The 21343-nt window shown below is 43.4% G+C and overlaps 1 pseudogene; it reads right to left on the minus strand.

Moving 5' to 3' along the window:
- Positions 1–6864: 6864 nt before the first annotated feature.
- LOC147460192 (uncharacterized) lies at positions 6865–9035 on the minus strand (annotated as a pseudogene).
- Between the last annotated feature and the right edge of the window lie 12308 nt (positions 9036–21343).

Consider the following 21343-nt stretch of genomic DNA (forward strand, 5'->3'; position numbering starts at 1 on the left):
TCCTGATTTTTGAAATTTTACCCTCTTTTGTTTACCATAAACACAATCTTCACAGAACTCTAAGTCCACTTCTTTCAAACCTGGTAGAAGCTTCTTTGTTTGAAGGATTTGCATTCCTTTGGCACTCATATGCCCAAGTCGGTAGTGCCACACCGCACTGTCAACTTCTGTAGTGGTTGCACAAGCTGAAGGTTGCGTGCTAACAGTACACAAGTAAAGTGTACCGACTTTTTCACCCTTGGCAACCACCAAAGATCCCTTTGAGATCTTCCACCGTTTGTTTCCGAATGCAATGTTGTGACCTTCATCGTCCAATTGTCCTGAGAGATCAAATTTTTGCGAAGAGAAGGAACATGCCTAACATCTTTAAGCTTCCATTCATTTCCGTTAGCAGTTTTGACAGAAACTGTACCTTTGCCGACAATCTCACAAGCTTCATCATCTCCCAAGTATACATACCCAAAATTACCTTTGGTGTAGTCTTGGAAATGTTGCTTGTGTGGTGTCGCATGGAATGAAGCCCCGGAATCTACTATCCAGGAATTAGACACATTGTCTAATGAGAGAATTAGAGCATCTTGCTCTACTTTACCTGCCACATTGGCCTCCGATGCTGGCTTGTTGTCTTGAGACTCTGTCTCCTTCTTCTTCTTGGACCAGCAATCCTTCTTGACATGGCCCTTCTTGCCGCAGTTCCAACATTCAAGAACTGACTTTGTGCGTGACTTGCTCCACCTTGAGCGATCACGACCCTTTTGGTTTTTGAACCTCTCCTTAAGCCTTCCTCTTGTTTCCACTGATAGTGCAGCACTTGATGATTCTCTTGTGCTTCTCCTTCGCATTTCCTCGCTTAGGAGAACACCCACAACATCATCAAACTTAAGAGTATTTTTGCCAGAGATAGAATTACTTACAACCATCACAAGGCTGTCCCAACTATCCGGTAGAGATGATAGTATAAGGAGAGCTCGCACTTCATCATCGAAATTGATTTTCACTGATCGAAGTTGACTTATGTTTGTGTTAAAGTCATTTAGGTGTTCTGCAACTGAACCATTCTCTGCCATCTTTAGATTGAACAAGCGCTTCATAAGAAATACCTTATTGGATGCCGATGGTTTCTCGTAGAAGTCGTCAAGTGACTTCATCAAGTCCTCCGTGGTCTTCATCTCCGAAACATTGAAGGCCACCGTTGACGCCAAGCTTAACCGGATTGTTCCCAGCGGCTTTTGATCAAGGACAATCCATGCTTCATCTGCCATTGTTGCGGGCTTCTTCGCAAGACCGCCTAGTGGCAAATAGAGGCCCTTCTGGTAGAGATAGTCTTCAATCTTCATCTTCCAATGTTGGTAGTTTGTGCCGTTGAACTTCTCAATCTTGAGCTTCCCTTCCTCCGCCATAACTCCCACTCAATTCCAGGAATCCTTTCCTTGAGATAATTTAGCTAGGAGCAAACCTTGCTCTGATACCAGTTGCTAGGAAATAAGACGTAGCTAAATAGATAATTGAGTAGATTACTTAATGGAGAGAGACAGATTTATATACACGAGATTATAGAGTAGAGAGAGAGAGAGAGAGTACACACGATATACGTGGTTCACCCAATGTGGGCTACGTCCACGGGAAAGCAGCCACTCAATGGCTTTAGTACTTCAAAACAAGAGTAGTTTACAAAGGGATTATACCCTTAATGGAGCTCCCGCCTTGCTTCACTCTCACCACCTCACACTCACCTTGTTGCATCAACTTCACACTATGAAATGTGTGTAGAAATGGCATCCTTTTATAGGCCAAAAGGGCTGCCCTCTCTTATGAGAGACAGCCATGTGTAGCCGCCCTTGTGCGAATAAGTCCAAATCGGACCCTCCAATCCGCCCATGTGTGGCCGCCCTTGAGAAGACAAGTTGCTTTTGAATTCGGCCACCGGCCACTGGCCATTGACTTCCGACCACCGGCCACCGGCCATTGACTTCCGACCACCGGCCATCGGCCATTGACTACCGGCCACCGGCCAACCGACCGGTTGTTTTCCGACCACTTTCCGGCCGCCGTCCGGTCATAATGTTCCGGCGAAAAAGAATATTCCGGCGAAAAAAATGTCTCGGGGGCCTCCACCCCCGAGGCCTTTAAAGTTGCCCCTGATTCTTGTCCGTGAAAATTTTGGTTTCCGGTGAGTGATTTTCCTTCACGCACGATGGCTTCTCCTCATAATGGGGGACTTACAAATGTGCGCTTTTACCACAGAAAATTACAAGGGTAAATCGGGCTCCATACTTAACACTCTAGGTACTTTGGAGGTAGAAAAAGTTCATAGAGTTCCTTTCAAAGGTAGTCATGGAAGTACCATGACAGTAAAGAGGATCTTTAGGTACTCTGGATCTCTGAAAGAGTCTAAAATACCTCACAATGGTAGTCTTGAGAGTACCATAGAGTTCATTTCAAAGGTAGTCATGGAAGTACCATGATAGTAAAGAGGTGCTCTAGGTACTTTGGAGGTAGAAAAAATCATTGAATACCTCACAGAGCTTTTACTTTGATGGGTTTTACTTTGAAAAAATTCTGAGCCTCTGATGGGTTTTATTTTTTCTTGCACAAGGTGAGCTTTACATGAGGTTCCAAATGCAATATCCACACATCAAGATCTCACTCAGATGTTTTGAGGGATTGAAACCTTGGTTTGTTCGTAAGTTGAAGGACCGTTACACGTGCTGCTGTATTGCTCATATTCAGATGATATATCTCAAGGAAGCATTCAACCACATGAGACACAGTAAGACAGGCATGCACGGCGATGGGTGTGGTTGCATGTGTGCTAAATGCTTGCCAAAAGAGGCTCCAAGTAAGTGTGAAGCTGCCACGTACACATACACCAGTGTAAGCGCATTGACTGAAAGTGTGTTATGTGAAAAACCAATGGACTCCGCATTTCATAAGTTGACTTGCTTGAAGGGAGAATGTCCTCAATGTGGGTCGAAGACATTATTGCTTTGTCCAAACGAAACACTTGAAAGTGCAGCCCAAATTTCTGTTAAGGTGCTTGAAGACGTTGCCTCAACCCATTCTCAAGGCAAGAAGCGCAAGGATCTTCTGGTGAAGAAAATGGAATGCAAGGATTTCACAACTTTTCTTAAAAAGCATCTGACCACTTACATCCGACACAATTTTATTGCTCGGTGGCAATCGCAGCAATTCAAAGATTGCATTCATAGGTTTCCTAGAGATGTAGTGGTCTCTGTTATTGACTTTGCGGAAAATTACTCATTTAAGGAGAAAAATGAAATCTAGTCAATGCATTGGTACTCTTCACAAGTCACCATCTTGGTGCACATTACATACATTCGAGACGAGAAAGACCAGGTGTTAAAATATACACATTTTTACATTTCTGATGACAAAGATCATGACACGCTTTTTGTGCAACATTGCTTGCAACCGCATAGTGTTTGGCTTCAAAATCATGGATTCAACTTCTTGAAGCGGCATTGGGTGTGGTCAGATGGATGTGCTGCTCAATTCAAGTCATCTAGACCGTTCTTCTTCGTGTCAAGGTACGCCAGGTTTTATTCCACCTCTGATGAAAAGTTTCCAGAAATTTGTTTCTGCCCAGCATTGAAGGTGGGTCATTGTTTTAGGTACTATGGTTTGACTGGCATTGAAATGTTGTGGAGTTTCTTTGCCTCGGGCCACGGCAAAGGGGAGCATGATGGGGCAGGGGCAGTTGTTAAGAGGGCTTTAACACATGAGCAGTTAAAGGCTGATGCATGGCACATGAAGTGTGCCAAGGATGTTGTTGGCTTCTTGAAGCATAAATTTAATGATGAAAGTGGTCACACAGGGGTGAATAGGATTTTTTGGGAGGTCCAAGCAACTGAGGTGCCAAGGGAGAAGAATTGGAATTGCAAGCGAGTTGAAGGCTCACGATCAATACACTGTGTCAATGGATACTCCAAGAGCAACAAGTGTGCACTCCGTTCCAGACTTCTCGCTTGTTTTTGTGAATTTTGTATGTCCCAGCGTTGGAGGCGATGCTTGAACAACACACATGTTGAGTTCTGGGAGTATCTAACCCTTGAGGCATTGGATGGTGACAATGCAGAAAGTGAATATTTTAACGATGACGAAGGATCAAAATCTGCCGATGTATGGTGGGCACCATGACGCAATTAGTGATGCTCTATGCATCGGTGATGCCTTTGCCACCAATGCCAATGAAGATGGAGCTGACTTCTACCTTTTGAGGTGCTCACAGGAGAAATACAAAACAGCAAGAGCCTTGAGTGATTCCTGGGGAAACATACTTTCTGCAGGGAGCTATTTGGTTGAGGGGTACTATTACGAGCTAGTGGAAGGTGCCGAGCATATCTATTACATGCCTGCTAGTCAACCAAAAGTGCTTCTTGCATCACACTTGGTTAGATCGATTAAGATACCCTTGGAACCCTTAGAAGGAGAGCCACATAAGTTCAAACTCGTTGCAGAAGTATATGAAAATGTGTACAATAGTATGCCAATAGTGATATAGGTTGTTGCCCACGTAACTTGTAGAACTACCAGTAATTAGCTTCAAAGTACCATGCAACTATTCCACAGGTGGTTTTTGTAGGAGCCTATCGTAGGAGTCAAAACCTCTTGCAGGCCAGTCCAAACAAGTACTTGTAAACTCTTTTGTCTACTTGAGTAATAAAAATAGCATTTCAATTCTGGAACACAAAGTACATGTCTGTCAGCCTAAAGTACCTTACAGGTAGTTCACAAGCACTTCTAAAAGTTTATCTACCGGCCCAAAGTACCTTTAATGTAGTCCTCAAGTGGTTTCTGTATGTTAAGATATGTAAGTAACAAGCACTTGTAAAACCTTTTGTATGCCATCCCAAAGTACATTATAGGTTCTTTACAGGTCTGACAACCAAAAGTATCTTACAGGTAGTTCACAGGTGGAAATTGTAGTAAACTATGTAGGAAACAAGGACTTGTAAAAGTTGTTGTATGCCAGTCCAAAGTACCTTATAGGTTCTTTACATGTTAGACAACCAAAAGTACCTTACAGGTAGTTCACAGGTGGAAACTATCTTAAACTATGTAGGAAACAAGGACTTGTAAAAGTTGTATGCCAGCCCAAAGTACCTTATAGGTTCTTTACATGACTGACAACCAAAAGTACCTTACAGGTAGTTCACAGGTGGAAACTATCTTAAACTATGTAGGAAACAAGGACTTGTAAAAGTTGTATGCCAGCCCAAAGTACCTTATAGGTTCTTTACAGGTATGACAACCAAAAGTACCTTACAAGTAGTTCACAGGTGGAAACTGTATTAAACTATGTAGGAAACAAGGACTTGTAAAAGTTGTTGTATGCCAGGCCAAAGTACCTTATAGGTAGTCCCTGGGTGGTTTCTATACACAACAAGTTTTGGTATGCCAACCCAAAGTACCTTACGTTGTAACTGTTTTAAATTGGGAAACAATAACAGAATCAGAAAAATAACACTTCAATGCTTGGACACTTAAACAGTCTTAAACTACTTGAATCAGTAAAATAACACTTCAATGTTGGGACACAAAGACAACGCATCCAACCAGTTGTAATATATTACATCTTCAACAATTTGACATCAAGTCATTACATCAGTTATAATGGCAATCAAAATGAAGCCAAAAAATTGGTTTCCACATGGAAAGTAGCATATAAATATACAAGGTTCTGGCACGGGTTTAGTTTAGTTACAAAAGGTACATAGAGGATCTGTCATCCTAAAAAAATCAAGGGACGTCATCGTCGCTTGCACTCTATGGGCATGAGCTATGGCCCACATAAGTACGCATCATACGATGTCTTTTGAAACCTTTTTTCAATTGCTGTGAATACATACTTGTCGTCATCAATAGGTTTTGGTTTGTTGAATGTGTCCGCCAAGGCACGACGATCTGTAGCATGCTGCCACCCTTCTAGCCAGGCCTTTACATCTTTTGACAAGTATTGGATGGAGCGGTGCTCAATACCAGGCACTATGATGTAAGTACCACAGGGATTATAATGAAATTTATAGGAACTGTTGTCAATTAAAAGGACATTGCTGGTATCATACCGCTGCAGTTTCGCCAAAAAATTCTGCAATACCTTGAAAAATGCTAGCCTTCCACCACCAAAACAGTAACTACCCACATCACATAACTGTTGTCCAGTCCATCCACTAATATAACTGTGAACCTGGGGAAAACATCTTCGAATTCTTGAGCCCACTCTGCTGAGCATTGCACTGCTCCATATGTAGACATTTGCCCATGTCACAGCCCATGCAATAAAATCCTGTGCATCTTTTGGAACAAACAGGTACCTGCCATCTGCCTCTGCATGCTTGACAAATGATGTAGCTTCAATATCGGGGACAGACGAAGGGTCATGCTTATTAGGTGTACGTGTAAGACAAAGTACACCATTAAGATCTAATATGAGGGCTGATCGGGTTGGATCATCATATGGCAAGGAGGAGATAACTGGGGGAATGTACTTTGGGGGATCTCTGATGATGATGATTTCCTCTACGGGCAGCTTGAGGGTCCCCTTTTCCTTTGGACACTCTGTAAAAGACAGCATTCAACATTGAAAAATAAACACGAGGCAATATTTGACATAAAAGCGACAAAAACATAGAGGCCGACAAAAACATAGACATTGTGCTTATGAAACATAAAAGCGACAAAAACATAGAGGCCGACAAAAAAGTTTCTTTTGCATTCAAAATCAAGAATCACAGATTCTTGTATTACAAGTGAAGAGTCACAATTTCTTGCAAACTCGAGGCTTGGGGGGGTGGGAAACACTAGAAGGATTGCGGAGGGGAGTACTCTTTCTGGAAGTCTTCTTCACGGCAGGAGGTGATCTGGGTGCTTCCCTCTCTCCCATATCTCCATCTGCATGATGAGCATGGTGCTTTGAACGTGTGGACTCCGAAGGTCTATTCTTTTTGGAAGATCCACCTATGTCATAAAACAACACATCAGCCCCATGCAGACATTGCATAGAAGTTGACAAGTCCAATACCATTACCACTTACCATCACTGTTTTTCTTGCGCTTCTTTGACACCTTCACCATGTCACTTAGAAAGATGGGAGAATCTGGATTCTCATCACCAGCTACCATGCGCTGCACTGCATCCACTCCCTCTTGCGCTATTGCCTCCGCATCGTCAACCGTTGCATCTTCCTTTGGACTGCTTTCGCTTGGTTGTGGCTCAATTGCTGTTGTGCTTGCAGGGGGGTCTACCTTCACAACTGGAGTGCCCTCACTGGAGTACACACTATGGGCTTCAGGAGTAGCTTGTAGCACAACCTTTGGCACGTCATCCTGTTTCGGCGCCACACAAGGAATATGGCCAGAACCTGCAAGCACATCAGTGAAGTTCAGGCTTGTGCAATCAGCAGATACTTCAAGGCAACCTGAACTGTTCTTGGATTTATATGATATTGGAAGCAACGGTAACCAACCTGTATGCAGGAGCATTGATTTAAGTGAATCTAGAATACTACTCTTGCAAGAGGCGTCGGCACATACCGTCTTTGATCCAACTCAGGCAGCAAAACACAGAGCATGGTATGCATGACCACATGCTAGCGTGTATACACAAACCACATGGGAAGCCATGAATGCAAGACCACATGCAACACATAGTCCTGGAACAGAGAATGTAGCCTGCAAGTGGCTCAAGTGTTGGCCAACTGTCGGAAGCAGTAACATTGTGTCACCAGCCTTCACCTGCTCCAACATGCTCTCAGAAAGTTGATTTGTTGCACACACATACTCACTGATGCTTCCAAGTCAGTCACTTCTTTCTGCATGACAAATGAAGAACAAAAGGCCCACAGGGATTAGATATGAGAACCACCATTACAACACAAAGTACGATGACAAGTACCTTTGACAGAAAAAACTACCATAAAAAAGTACTTTGGACACTCCAAAAAACCGCCAAGGCAATTAAAAATACCATGGCAAGTAGAAAAGTACCTTGGACACTACCACCATAACAGAAAACTGCCATTCCATTAAAAACATCAAGGCAAAAGCTACTACCATAACATGAAAGACTATCATGATAAAAAAGCCACCATGACCAAAAACAAATTACAATGACAAGTTTCTTGGACACTACACACTAATAAGCAATGACCGTACAACCACCTTAATAGTAAAAACTACCTTTACAAGTACCTTGGGCACAACCACAATAGCAACAAAATTCCTTAAAGAAACAATCAACCATAGCAAAAAAAAAACCATGAAAACGTAACTTGGGCACTGCCACCATAACAGAGATGGCTTTCCAAAAAACCTCTAAGGTAATGACATATACCATGGATAGTAGAAAAGTACCTTGAGCACTACAACAATAGCAAAAGAAAAGTACCATAGCAGGAAATACTGCCATGAAAAAAACACCACCATGATCAAACGAAGTACCATGACAGGCATTTTGGCCATTACATGATACCTGGAAAAATAGCCATGACCCCTGCACCTGTCATGGTAGAAAAAACTACCATGACACGTACCACAATAATAGACAAACTTCCATGGAAAAAACAAATACTCATAGCAAAAAAAACCACCATGGAAAAGTACTTGGTCAATGTCACCATAACAAAAAGAATGTAAAAAGAAACTACCATGCCAAGTAACTTGGGCACTATTACCATGATAGAATCCCACAATAGAAAAAACTACCATGTCAGGTATGTTGGGCACTTAGCACCATAACAGAAATAACTGGCATGACAAAAACAACCATCTAAATAGAAAAGAGTACCATGTCAAGTACCTAGGGCATTACCACATAAATAGAAATAACTGGCATGGCAAACAAACCACCTAAATAGAAGAGAGTACCATGTCAAGTACCTAGGGCATTACCACATAAACAAAAATCCTGCCTTGACTTGGTCGACACATACCTGGAGACGATCCACCTCATCTCTTATGTTCGAGCTGCTTGCATCGGCCCCAAGAGCTGTGAGTGCACTAGTTAGAGCAGCCATCTTGCCTTCAATCACCAAAAAATCAGGGTCAGTATCGACAACTCCCTTCATGCTGGACCACAATCTCTGGAGCTCTTGCAATTGCCCCTGAAGCACTGCCGCGGCTGAAGATGTCCCTTGTATCTTCCACATATTTTGGTTCATGTCTTGTAGCTCTACTCTCACATTATCCAATGTTGTGTTCAAAACCTTTAATGCATCCCTTTTTGCATCCAGAATCTGCTCCACCTATGCATTTACTTGCTGTCTTATAAAGGAGGCACTAACTAGAGAAGTGCTGCCAGATAAGAGAGCATTTTGCCCACTTTTATAACTTGCCCCGACATTGTCAAGACGAAGGGGCTGAAGTGATGTCCCCTCATTATTCTCCAGCCAAATCTTTACTTTCTTGTCAATGCCACCCGGAAGCTTCTTGCAATGGTCCAAAACCTGTTCACCAAAAGCAACCCATGCAACCTTTCGACCTGCAGGATCTTGCCGAGCAGCTGGGCATTGCTCGTACACAAACAACGTTGCAAACTTGTGTGTGATCTCTTTGTTGGCTGGCATGCTTTGGTAGACTTTGTGAAACAGTAACCTGCATTCGTCTACAAACTCAGGTCGCATCATATGCAAAAAGATTTTAGAGCCCTTCTCCCTTTTCTTCATGAAGACCGACAACCAATCCTGATCTGTGACATCAACCTCACTGAGGTGCTGGTAGAGCTTGCTCTCCAAGCTTAAGCCATACTCCTCATGCAACTCCTCTCGTGTGTAGCAAAATCGAGTTTGCTTAGGGTATTGAATCCTCCAGGAAGATCTTGCTACAAACCACATTTGACATAGTAAACAAACATTGAAAAGAACATTTCTACAATTGAAGAGACAGAGTTGATATGTACCAATTCTTTTTTCGCCGATAGTTTCAGACTTCATGCCCAATGTTGTGGAGCTCCTAGGCTTGCTACTGGATGAAAGCATGCTAGCTGAACCACCATCAGCTGCTGCCATGGTGCACTTTCGTGGTGGAGTCTTCATATTACTGTACAAACAAAAAAACACAATCCATGATTCACAATGTCCTCAAACAAACACATTGCTCAGCTACAACGAGAGAGAGAGAGAGAGAGGGGGGGGGGGGGGGGGGGGGGGATTACAGTACCGGGTGAAGATTGAGGTCGCACAGAGAGGGTAGGCATCTGCACTTGTTCCTTGCTCTGTTCACGCAGGGTGCATGAAGATGCAGTAGCGCGTGGGTAGCTTCCTGCTGTGTAGAATGGCATACAAGAGAAGTCACAGTCACCTTCTACTCGTAAACAATGTTCAAAAAATGATGGCATTCTTGAAGTGGCGGAATTTTCCATTTCTTGCAATTTTCCATGTCCCCGATAAATTATTTGAAGGGAACAAATAAAACTTGAGAAGTACTTCAAAAACCACCTAGAAAAGCCCTTAAAACTGACCACCATTTCATGCTTTCACCCAGTTGCATATGCAATAAAATCTCCAATATGCTCGGCCATGCACATGGTGACTAAAAACCCCTCATCGGCCAAAAACTCACGAGCAACATTCATGCACCCTGTCACTAGACCCCTGGAAAATGTGTTCCACTTGGGAACACTTATGTCCTCTACAAAAGTGAATGATGACATGTAATCATATAACCATAGTTAGCTATAGGTACTAGTCTAAACAAAAGTTACTTACCCAATGGGATTGGTCCTAGACCATCCACAAGAAAACTTGTAGGAAAATATGCAAAGATAAGCCTACTGTGGGACGCGTGTCTAACCTCACTCCTATCTTATTGCAGACATAGTGAGAACCACGAATAAATTGTCAATACATGGGACGAAGCTGACTCCACTAGTGCATAAAGGCTACAAGAGGTTGTCAATCTCTTGGAAAACAACAAACAACTCGCATCTAACTTCCTCATGTATATCTAACACGGGCATGGGAGATCGGATCAAAGGCTCTCATCACTTTTGGGCCCCAACATTAGGCGCGCGCTGTAGATATTGTCGCAAAAGTAAACTCGGGTACCCGAGTTTACTTTTGCGAGCTCTGATACTTTTGCACGTCAAAACTCCATGGAAACGTGTACATTCCACAATGACGTGCGCGGGCGTGGTGGATAGGCCACATGGCCCTCAAACCCTAGGTTGTGGGTTCAATCCCGTGGGGCGGGGGGGGAGGGGCGAAGTAAACTCGGGTACCCGAGTTTACATTGTACCCGAGTTTACATTTTTCTCGAGTTTACATTGTCCACGGAGGCCCGGGATCTACGGTCCTCAATCATCCCACCGTAGATCCCATCTCCTCCCATGCCCGTGAGATATAGGCCAGGATCTAACTTAAGACATTAGGAAAATATGAACCCTGTAGGGGCCCTTTGGGATTAAGGTTAATTAGAGGCCAGCCAATGAGAAGAGGGTGGTGGATACACTCTATGCCCTCAAAAATGTAGGGGGACAAAGTAGTCTTACACTTCTTAAATGGGCTTTTACCTAGTGAGAAGATGGGGGGGGGGGGGGGGGGGGAGGCTGGGTGGGCCATATGGAACCTCCAACTTCCCTCCTTTTTGATCCGGTTCTGAAAAAATCCCAAAAATTTGAAATTTTTCAAAAATTTCAAAACTCAAATTTCATCTTCTTAAAACCCCCCTAAATCTATTTTATGGTCAAAAAAACATTTTTTGACCTCAAAAAGTCAAAACGTGCACCCAAAAGCCCTAAAATTCTTTTTTTTTTTTACTTTTGAAAATTCTTTTTTTGCTATTCAGAGCCGCCCCCCAAAAGTAGTTCTTAGACAAAAAGTTATTTTCTCTCTCTAGAACCCCTTTTCCAACCCCTCCTTGGTTGCAACCATCACACTCATCCTCTACTCCAACACACTCTCTCTCTACACCATCTCCATTGCTGCAGCAAGGAAGCTCCTCTCTCCTCCCCTACCACCTTCCATTGCCACACCAAGCAAGGGTTATCCACCTTCTCCTCCCATTGCCACAAGGGTTAACCACCTTCTCATATCACTTTATCCCACCTACAACAAGCAAGGTCCTGCTCCTCCTCCTAGTTTTCAAGTTTGCTCAACCATGGCCAACTCTACTTCACAAAGGCGGCCAAAGGATGAGGTCACAGCACTTGCATGCCACAACACTAGAGGTGTAGATGATGAGTGGGTGCCACAAGAGTTCACCAAAGGTGCTTGGGTATACATGCAACCATCTGCTATCGGCCCTCATCGTGTGCGGAATCGTGCAAACTTGGATCTTCATTGGAAAGGAAAGCTCCTTGGCTTCAAGAATCGTAAAGACAAGGGGACCGTAGCCATTGTGCAACATGATTTCTCAATGTCAACCATGCATTTGCAACAACCACCTCGATTTCCAACACATTGTAAGTACATGTTTTGAGAATACAAAGCTAGGTGTGAAATCACAGTGTTATGTTATTATGGATTCATACTTAAGATTTATCATGCATTTATAGTCATATTTCCATCCACGTTGGTGGAGGAGCAGCCACTACATAGTCTCTCCGGCACATTCAATGCTATACACGCGGATATTGGAGCAACAATGTTCCCACATCTTTGCCCAACCAAACTGGTTCAAAGAAGGATTTTCTTCTATTCTCACTCCTATATTGTCCCTACTTCTACACAAGCGTTTGGAACACTTGAGCCCATCAAAGTAACTTCCTTATTAAGTATGGAGTGGCCGGTGCCAGATTTTTGGTTGGTAGCATCTTTAAGCAAAAGATGATAATAGATGTCTAAAATTCTTTGAAATACTCTAAAGTTTCTAGGTCTGTGGGCTTGAGTTGGTGTTTGCCTATTCATTGTTTTGTGCACATTTTTAAAGAGTTTGGATTTGTGGAGACTACCACAATGCTTGTATGTAAAGATGTGCATTATGAGGAATTAGGAAGGCTTTTAGAAGAGGACTGGGGTTTTGTGGAGGGCATGCACAACGGGGACCGGTACCGTTGTAAGGTTGGAGCTTCAGGTATTGGAATGCGCTATTTGAAATGCCGCACCTCCTTGTACATACGATTTCACTATGATCGTTGGATGTGCAAGCTTGGAGTGTGGACTCCCTTACAGAGTGTAGACGATGCTATTGCAAGCTTTGACATTGCAGTGAAGATGCCCAACGATGCTTTGGAGGCAGTCCAAGTGAACAAGCATTGGACTCTCAGTAATGTGCGAGAACATTTGGTTATTATGGGTTTTGAGGCCCTTCAACAAGCACAATTTCATTTACAAGGTCACAAGGTGAGAATCCTTTCACCACAGTTTCAATACATCATGGTTTGTCGATCATTGGATGCTTATTGTAATGAATGTTCGCAGATTGGGAAGAGAATGAAAGACAAATTGAAGGTCAAGGAGGACTGGGGGATGGATGGAACTATGCTATCGATCTTATAACTTTGTAACTCTGCAATTTTCAAAATGATCCCCGATGTAATCAACATGATTTGCTTCAGCAAATCATGCCTTTGAATATAATTTTTCGCATTGAGATGAGAAATCATTTTTTGGTGAAAGTGACTTTTTTTTAATGTCTTTAAAAAAGGGTCCATTATAAAAGGGGGGCCACCTAACTCATTCACTATTTTCACTTTTGCAACTCTTGAGCTCCTCCACTCTCTATCTACACCCCAGGCTAGACATGGATGCTTCCACAGCCTCTGCATCTGCAGCCACATCCACCCCTTTCTCACGCTTCATCCTCTTCCTCGAGGACACCAAATACAAAGGGAAGTTGGTCCTCCACACCTTTTTTACTCGTCTCCCTGACCTTGACGCCACAATTGCCCTTCACATGGATGCATTTGTCAAGATTTTTGCGTTCATGGAGGAGCACATCATAAAATATTTTGTATCTATCCCCCCACATGCAGGGATCTGGGTGCCTTGCAATCTTTTGTGCTATATACACAAAGGTGATCGCCCATTCTCCAAGCGGTTGCAATGATTCCAAGAAATTGGAACCGATGCAGGCCATTACTTGGACAAGAAAGCCCCAGGGGTGTCAGCGCTCAAGAAGCGCAAGTTGGGGGTGGAGTACCTTTCTCGGCTCGCAACATTTATCTTCTTGGTGAGCGAGGAACCTGATTTGGAGGAGCTCAGCTTACCACACCTTCAGGTTGGGTCCTTTATCGAGGACACCAAGGAGCAGTAGGTTATCCCCATGAACCCTGCACAGCGGAAGGAAAGACACTTTGGCTCGAGTACCCCAGGGGCCTTGAGGAAGTGGTTGAGAAATCCATAGTTGTGGCTAGCCCTAGTGACCACCTAGTGCCACTACAACTGACGGATGTGGCTATCCCAGAGGTAGAAATCAGCCGCTTCTCCTCAATGGTAGTGGATGGGGAGGAGTACGTGTTTCTGCATGATTTGGAGAAATCATTTGGCCTGCGCATGGATGAATGCTTGAGTGTGCTATGCAACAGCACCAAATGTCCCTTAGACAATACGCCAGATGCCCTAGAAAGCAAGATCTTGCCAGTTGGGGACTCTGTTGCTGACACTATTGCATTTGTATGTGCGGAGGTCCTGGCAGCAGAGTAGTTGCACGTGGCTGAGGAAGAATTCCAAGCCACGCAAGCCAAGGTTGAGGCTGCTAGGATGCCTATGCCATTATGCAACCTCCCATCTGATGATCCAAAGCTCGTATTTGTGGTGCATGGGAGCATTGACTTGGATGCAAAGGGCAACATGGAGGAGGACCACAAGAAGCACGAGGTAAACTGTATCCTAATTTTCATGTTACTATTTTATCCTTCATTGTATTTTTTCTCAACCTTCATCGGTTTATGACAGGATGTCGTGGAGGTTGATGATTTTGTTGCAAGGACGGGTGGCAAGCGGACGGGCTTTGGACCTCAAGCTTCCCTTGCGCATTACCTAGGACAACTCCCCCCTGGCAATGTGGCCATTATCCATAATGAATTTACTCCCCAAGCCCATTTTATGACTTGGTCGTTGAAGGCTTTGAGCAAGTTTTTGTGTTTGAGCACCATTCCTCAAACTGCGCATCAAGTGTTCCTAGTGTGTAGATCCCTTGTATGCACAGTGTTTGACACTGGCTTTCGTGGTAAAGTGCTTGCCCAGATAGGGATACATGCTTCCATTGGCTCAACTGACCCAAAGGACATAGCGCAGTCCTTCTTGACTGGGGAGTTTCCTTACGTGCAAAATAGGTACCAAGAAATGGTTAAGAAAATTATGAACTCCTCAGATACATGATGTAAAATCACCGTTTTGGAAGTAATAAAAAATATTTGGAATTGTCTCTCTATCTTGCAAATTCTTTTGATGTGATTTGTCAATCTTGAAAATTGTTTCAATTGGTGATATGAAAATTGTTTTGATTGGTGACTTTGTAATTTCAAGTTATGTATGTAATTTCAGTCAATTTCAATAAATTTAGGTATTTTAAGTTCCCTGGGGGGTAGGTAAGCCTACCAAGGGCAAAAAAAAGCCTAGCCACAAGGGCGCGCAAATGATGGGCCACTTGTGGGCCCTTGTGGCCAGGCTTTTTTTTGCCCCTGGTAGGCTTATCTACCCCCTAGGATACTTACAAAACACAAATTTATTGAAATCAATTGGTTTTGCATCATTAATTTAGATGCACCCTTTTTATGGCAATTTCAGCATATGTTCACACTCAAGGACACTAGAAAAGGTGAAATCAATTATGAATTTAAGTTTCCAGCACACTATCACCTGCTTTAGCTCTACCTAGTACACCCCTGCACCAAAAAGCCCAATTACATTGGACATTTGAAAATCCAAATTAATGTTGCATAGACACTTGGTTTCACAATATGTTAACTTTTTGATATCCTATAGGGAATTCAAAGCTTGAAATAACCAAAAAAGGGTGGCCACAAGGATCCATCTAAAATAATGTTGCAAAACCAATAGGTTTTAGTAAATTTGTGCTTTTTAAGTACCCTTGGGGGTAGATAAGCCTACCAGGGGCAAAACAAAGCCTGGCCACAAGGGCGCGCAAATGGCCCATCCAAAACTGATGGATGGGCCATTTGCGCACCCTTGTGGGGCTAGGCTTTTTTTTGCCCCTGGTAGGCTTATCTACCCCCCAGGGTACTTAAAATACCTAAATATATTGAAATTACATACAGAACTTGAAATTACAAAGTCATTTCATTACAAAGATAATAGACACAGTAGACACAATTGTTGATCATATTGTCATTGGAAAGTCAAATCATTACAAAGATAAGGATGTGCAATACAAAAAGAGGGGTAACTTTGGCTAATGCTCGAAGTCTCGTCACAATCGACGTGCAAGCTGCATATCTTTTGGTTGTATTGTCACTCGCTTTGCATGAATGGCGCATAGGTTGGTATCTTCCAACACCGAAATGATGTGGGCCTCTGCAGCTTCTTGAATAGCCTCTAGCGCTATTGCTTGCATTCTATATTGATTTCCATAGCTTTGAAGCACCTCCTTCACTGTGCAAGCAAAGGGGGCGCATCGAATCAAAAGCTCCGTAGTCTTCTGGTAGTGGCGGATTTCTGCAAATGCCCTTGCTATTTTTCGGCGCCGCTGCGGTTGTCTTGGGGGCACTTGCACATTTGCTGGCGGGCGGCGTTTAGGCTTCTTGAAAAACTTAGACTTGCGCCCGTTTACATGCTTAGGGGATGGTTCTGCAGCCTCTTCTGATTCTTCCTCTTCGCTTGGCTGCCGATCTTGTTGTGTGGGGAGAGCTCCCTAGCCTCGAGGCAATATCTTCCCCCCAACGGCCACCCAATGTGTGCGCGGTATTTTATCTCGTAGCCATGGTGGCTCACTCTCTGATTCAGTGTCTGTATGGACCACCCGAGTCCTGGATGGTCCTGCTTGTGATTGGTGGCGCGACGGCTACTCCCTATCGGACTCTGTTGTTTGCTGGCCATGTTCCTCTCTTCAGTGCTGGGCACGTTGCTTCATTCTCTTTCTAGGTGTTATATCTTGAGGAGGTGGAGATTCAACAGTCCTCGATGACTCTCGGGCCCTACCACCATGCCCACTGCCAGAAGAGTTCTTGGAACGGCCAGGTTTTCGTGGCCGTTTTCTTGTGCCTTTAAACCATGGCGGCTTCTCACATCCTTGGAGGGTGTTTTTGTTAGCAGGCGGATGAGTCTTTCGCGGTTTGTTTGGTGTGCGCCATTTCCTTGGTAAGAGCTCACCTGTTCTTAAGAAATGAGTGGTTTATGAGAGCATGCAATATTTATAAGGACCCATTTAAAAAGGGCCCTGTTCACACTAATTTAAAAAAAAACTATTATTTTTTAAATAAAAATGTTGCTAAGAGTTGGACCCTGCGTTCATGTTTAGTGACTCGCGCAGTATCCACTTTGATCCTTGTCGCACTCTGCATCGCCGCCATGCAGCATGCTTGGTGGGACCTTACGACATTTTCCACTTGTTGCTATGCTCTTGGCGACTCCATTTTCGCACTTCAATAGCAATCTTGGATTGTCGCGCACGCTCCATTGTGAGCTTACGAGCAATGTTGTGCGAAAAAACCAATTGAACATCTCCTCCAAATAATTGGATTGCACCATTCCACCACCATGTCGAGTATTTTTAAAGTACACTCCCCTTGCTCGATAATGGGACTTCTCTATGCCTTGAGTGCTAAAAATTTCAAGCGATCCATACTTGTGCATAAAAAATGCGCCATGCGCAAACAAGATATGTTGTTCACATGAGTAAACGATCCACATTATTTAATAAAAACAATCCATTGTAATAAATACACCATGTAAAATGACTTACCATGTAATGTGTGATGTTATTTTCACCCCAAGAAAGGGTGAAGACCTTGGTAAAATCCACCAAGGCTTCTTGAAATGATTGGCGTTGTTCTTCTGTTGTGTTGTTAAGGCCCATAAGCTTGACCATTTTATCAAAATGTGCACAAACTTTCTTGCGCTTGTTTGCAAGCTCGCCATTTGAATCATTGTCAGTAATAGCTTTGCATAACTCCTTCCAAAGCTCCCAAAGGTTACCTGCCTGCTGGTTGGAGCTGTTTTGAGCATCATATCACTTGGCTTTCCTTGGGAAACTTTCTTCAAAAAGTGTCTAGCTTTTTGTCCACTCATTGATACTTGTTGAGCAATTTCATGGGCCTCCCCTGTGTTCTTTGCAGCAACGATAGACACATTTCCACCGTGACAGCCAATGGCATTCAAGAGTACCTCCACTCTTTCGATCGCTTCCTGGGACTTTTCCAACGGTTTCATTGTGAAAGCATAGTCAATGTGGAGCTTCAATAGCCTATCAAAAATGCGCATGAATGTGTGTAATGTACAAAAATGTACATTCGATAGAGGAAATGGAAAGATTGGATTCCAAGCGTGGTCCTTTTGATCACGGTCTGGGGCATTGACCATGGGACATCTCAAAATAGACGCTTCCCATTCTCTACCTTCATCTTCGACATCATGACAATCTAACCCTTGTTCTCCATGTCCTTGCCATGGAAGCATGGAACCGATCTTTGCAGTGCTCTTATGTGATTTTTGTCCATTAGGTTTGTACCCTTGACTGCAAAATGGACAAGGCATGAGAGAAGAAGCCCCTTTTTTGCAGCCAAGCAAACACTTTATGGTCTTCAAATCCCCACCTAAGTGCCACTCCACATCATAACTACCAAAACCCTCAATCTCCAACTTCTGACCTGCAATTTGGGAGTGTATTACTTCTGTGATCCATGGAGTTCTCTCAAAAATCCATGAAAGTACTCCATTGGTCTCTTTGGGCACCTCAATAGCACCCAACCACCAAATGTCTTTCTCTGATTGCACGCTAAAAGATGAGTTGGGAGATGGCTCGACTGAATCCCTTCACTTGGTTTGCAGAAGGGCCTCGTTCATTAGAGTGACACTTAGCCTCTCTAACCTTCAGCCTTTCACTATTTGACACTCATCGAGTTTCAGCACAAAAGCGACTTTTGTGCCAAGCACTACAAAATAAATAGTGCCAAGACCTTAAACTTCAGAGTCTATGATAAGAATAATACCAAAGAAAAAAGTAAAGTGTGTCACCTTGTTGGAGGCTCGCCATAGCATAGGCAATCTCCCACAAATCTATCAATCCAGAGAGAGAGAGAGCATGACCCAGCTAGGGCTTGGAGGCATCACACAAAGAATGTGCGAGAGCGTCATCGGATGCAAAGATTGAGAGGATTCAAGAGCGTGCATCCTCCAATGCAAATAGAAATCATCCCAAATCAACTAATGCTAATCGCACATCACGCATCAATTCAAGCAATCATCTACACACATCAAGCAACGAAGTGAAACACACTAATCTTGGAATCTCTCAAGCACAACTCTAATTACATGCATTGACGATTAAGCACACAAGATCTCATTCACGTCGTCCACCCCAACCATGCCCATCATGGTGTCCAAATCAAGTCACACATAATTAAATTAAGCTCAAGGCTTCTTAAACCTACACACACACAAGCACACCATTAGAGGACAACTCTAATCCCTCAATCACGAGTACACCCACTGCGCTTAATCGAGAGAGTTAGATAAGGAATCCACTAATCAGAGTAGCTTAGCATAAGTAAGAGTTATATTAGAGAAGATCAACACTTCAAAACAATGAAGGAAAGTAGATAAACATGATTGACAACATAATGACTAGATTAATTAAGAGAGGATTACACTAATTACATGTGATTAGCACTAGCCTTCTAAGCATGGACATTAAGCTCAAAGGCTAGGCCATCAAGAGCTCCTCTAGGGAGAGAGTTCTCAAAAGGACCACTCAAGAATGACCTCTCACTAAGCATAGGGCTCTTTTATAGTTTTGGGTCTCAAACCCTTCAACTATGGGATAAAGTGAGCTCTCTAGCCTAGACTCATACAATTTGGAACTCCTAAATGAGCCCAAGCCCTATACAATGAAAAGTAAATATTGTGTACATCCATAACATATCCACAACTTGGTGCATAATTGGTGCAACCGTTAGCCGCTGCTAACACACCTTCTTTAGGTAACTCGTAAAATCTAAGCATGGCTTCTTGAAGCCTTCTAAGATCCACAAAAATATTGTTCCACATTGTGTAAGGAAAGCCCTTCTCCGAAGGTCTTATGGATTATTTCTTACCTTTTCCCCTTTTCTTTGTTGTGCACGAAGCATAAAGGGAAGTTGGCATTGTGTCCTCAATGTGTAGGTATGTCCCAATGTGGGAGAACACATCTTCGTTTGTGGCCTTCTTTGCGAGCTTGACCTTGTGAGGAACGGGAAATAGGTTTTCCACAATGCCATGTTCTTTGAGGGCATCCTTTAGGAGTTGGAAAATAGCTTGATAGGCTTTGGTGTTGATTCCAGCCTCATCATAAGCTTGTTGCACGTCATCATCACTAACCACATTTCTTAATTTAGGCATAAGGTCCTTGGTGACTGCATCCTTAATGTACTTACCTCCAGGTGATTGTAAGATAGAAATCACATCTTGGGTATTGAGACAACTAGTGAGAAGGTTGACTCGATCATATTGGCTTGTTCCACCGCATGCCTCCTGGATGAAGTTTCTAGCAACAAATAAACATAAATGTTAGAAATTAGTGTGAAGTAAGAATGCATCATGCAAGTAAGGACCAAATCACCTTGTGGCTGTAACTTGCCGTTTGCGTGCTCCTCCCGAATTTGCAAGAGTTTCAATAGATGAATACGTGCGTTTACGTTCCCTTGCACCAAGGGGTGTTTCTTTCAAGTATGTGATGGTGTTGATAAGCTTCTGGATGTGGGGCTCCTTTTCTTGCATTTGTTGTTCAAGAGTTTTAACCACCCTCTCCGAAGAGGCAACACTCTCTTGTAATGCCGTCGTCTTGAGGTGAAGAGCTTGACATTCGTGCATCCACATATGCAAAAAAGTACCCGCACCCATACACAACCGCTTGCAATAGCCTAACAAGCCTGCTTCTCCCCTCCCAAGAAATTGAAGAAATGTGGAAAGGCTATTAAATGGTGGATGGAAGCAGCTTATAGGATCGTAAGGGTACAAATGGCCATCCACTCAAATGCCAACATTGGTCTCACAAGCGGTGCGACGTTCCTGTGATGACCTTTGATCACCCTCACTAGCGGTCTTCGGTGCAAATGTCGTGGGTAAGAGAATATGTATGCTTTTGGTGTGCGGAGTACGTGGTGGTGGAAGCAAACCATTTGTGATGTCCATGAGCACCATGGAAGCTATTGCGTGAGGAAGAAAATGATGAAAACATAGAGGGAGAAGGGTAGAGAGGTTGAGGAAGATGGGAGGAGAGAAGAAGGGAG

This window comes from Adiantum capillus-veneris, chromosome 4, assembly GCF_014529385.1.
Source record: "Adiantum capillus-veneris isolate H3 chromosome 4, ASM1452938v2, whole genome shotgun sequence".
NCBI classification, from domain to species: Eukaryota; Viridiplantae; Streptophyta; class Polypodiopsida; order Polypodiales; family Pteridaceae; genus Adiantum; species Adiantum capillus-veneris.